Source organism: Teleopsis dalmanni, chromosome 2 (genome assembly GCF_002237135.1).
Source record: "Teleopsis dalmanni isolate 2A chromosome 2, ASM223713v2, whole genome shotgun sequence".
Taxonomy (NCBI): Eukaryota; Metazoa; Arthropoda; class Insecta; order Diptera; family Diopsidae; genus Teleopsis; species Teleopsis dalmanni.
The window spans coordinates 216796702-216799732 of NC_051847.1; positions in this window are offsets into that span (position 1 = coordinate 216796702).

A 3031-nucleotide genomic window follows, 5' to 3' on the forward strand; every position below is an offset into this window, starting at 1 on the left:
ATTTCTTTATTAATTATTTATATTTTGTACTTTTTTTTTATTAATTATATTTCTACAACACAAACTTTCTTTATACAATTTAGTAAAAGCAAACTACATAAGAATTTTAATAGACTGAATACCTTTAACCCAACACATACTTTTGTATTCAAATTTATACTTATAAAAATGGACATTCAATCTCAAAACCAAGGAGAACCACTGCTTAAAAAGCTTCTAATATATTAACGGATCTTATGGATTTCAACCTCTAACTACTTCGTATGATTTATATAGGACAAAGTAAACAAAATAAATGAGAATTATAAATAAAATTAAAGCAATAAAGATAAATAATTAATATGTATTAAGACAAATATATTATTAAAAATTTTAAATGATCATTGGACTAGCATTTATTATCAGGTAAAGATTTTTTGATATACTTTTATTGTTATCTCGTGCAATATATTTCTGACGGATTAAGTAAATCAACAACAGTTTACACATTTACGTATTCACTCACTTTAATACTGAAAAATTTTGTTAACTGAGGAGATGGAAAACAAACCTTATAAATAAAACAGAATAAAAATATGTAGATAAATAGTTTGCAAGAAATAGAACCCAAACGGCTATTATAACGACATATATAATCGTTCTCCAACATTCGCTCTACTTATAACATATATCTGAAATTAAATATAAGTGAAGTTTTTATATATTACTGCTTTAGATATAAACAAGAGTTTGTAATAATACTTTTTGAAACCGATACTTTTTGAAACTAATACCTTTTTAATTTTTTTTGTTTAAAGTCTTTTTGTATTTAAAGTCACGTTCATTTACATCTGAAGTATCAAAAAATGGAGTACACATAATTAAATATTTTTTTGTTAAAATTATTTACTTCTTGAATATCAAAAAACTTTGTGGTATCAATTTATAGTATCAAAAAATGTGATACATCTGGATAAATATTTCAATTAGTTTAAGATAAAAACATTACAAATGCGATAATGTGTATGTGTTAAAGCAACAAATAATCCCTTCAAATTGCGGTTCTATAGCTGATTATAATAATGAAACTGTTTTTTGTGATCTTTAATATATTCCATTATATTATTTCTATAACATACTTGTATAAAAGTGATATATTATTCTTTTTCCACGTCCAAAATCTGATTGGCTAAGGTCACGAATAAACTTAACAGAACCAAAGCGACACTAAACGAGAGTACTTAGAGATAATAACAGCACACTTCCTTAGTATGTATATCTTTGATGAAACTTAGCAACTCAATACCAGTAAATCCGCTATGATCAATTTGACGCGTCGCTGTAGAGTTTTTAATCGCAGAAATTATTGTTCTCTCAACTGAAGAGTTTGAGGGACGTCAATTATTTAATCTCCTGAACATATTTAAATTTATTTCTTGTTATATTTTTGTTTAATTATCCCATAAATTTTAATAGCATTAATATTCTTATTGGTTAATAAATTCAAAGACACTGAAGTGATGTTCAAAAATATTTTTATTGAAACCTCAAACAATTTGACGCAATGATTGTGGTCAGCTTTGATTTGGACAGAAATAGTTGGTGTTGGCACTATGCTCCCAAATTTTGTCACTTTGTGGTTTTTTGTAAATTTAAGTAATTTATTCTGATGTTGAAAATCAAAACCAACAAATAAAACAAACATAGAAACGATATGAGCTGCTCTTTCAAAATGGCACATAAACGTTAGGCAAATGCTTTATGCTTTCCTTTTTTCCAAAGGATAACGTCAACAGTTAAAAATGAAATAGAATTTGAAAAATTTGTTTAATCCTTTTCCCGGTTTCCTCTCACAACATATTCGCAGCATTTTATTGTGTTCGTTTCGTGCATAATGCTGCACTAAATGCCATTCCATGGATCCGAATAAATCCATATAATTTTAATTGCACAACACAATTGTATGCAACATTAAGTACAACTAACGTTTATTGTTCACTGTGGTGTGGGTCCTTTGTTCCTTTACGATAAATGAGGGACTAAGTGGTGGATAGACATAGGACAGACTGACTGACAAGTGTGTGATGTTTTCATGTGTGCATTTTATGAACAACTTGACGCACTGCGAACATTTGTGGCTGTGCCATAAATATGCAACCGCAAAATGCAACACACCACACGAACCAGTCAGGAAATATGGCAGAAGTGGAACACAACTTGACTGGAATCCTTCAGTATAACACACTTTCTCGTATAGTTCGCAAAAAAATTTTTTAGAATAAATTTGAACTTGCGAAAATATAAAATGCCAAACATGCAAATGTACGAATATTGGCGAAATTTATGGCGGCTTTAACATTCTACATCAGTTAATAGTAGCGATAAATTTTTGCTTCTCCAAGTTTGTAGTCATATGCCATTGTAATTACGTTTATTAGATATCATAAATTTTCTTTAATAAATGAGAACAAAATTTGTGTTATATAGAATTAAATTCAAAAGTGTACACACTAATTTGCCTATAATACAAATGAGGCCTAATATTAAAATAGTAAAAGATACGAGGTCCTATGCTCCACTTAAGAGAGAAGGACAACAGTAAGTAAGTAAGAAAACTTTTGGTTTCTTTTTTAAAAAGTGCATTAATCTTTTGAATATGAAGTTCTTGCTATGAGAACTCGAATCTCTCAAAATATACTTTTTCATCCTCATTTAATTCAAATTTTCAATTTAAATTTTTACAGCAAATAGTACGACTTTATGTACAGAATATGAGGAATAAATAGTAATTTATAATAAAGACACCAAGCTACCCTAGCTTTGTTCAAGCTAACATACTGATTCTAGGTATCTACTTAGGCCAGCGTTACCGTACGAAACTCTGTATGTATCAAAGTTGTTAGTCTACTACATAGACTAACAACTTTCAAAAAACTTTTTATATGCTTTTCTCAAGTCACATTTATCAGCCTCTACTAGTTGACATTTTTTAATCAAGAACTTGTTGATTATTTCATCACCAATATTTATTTCAATTTCAATTTATCTAATT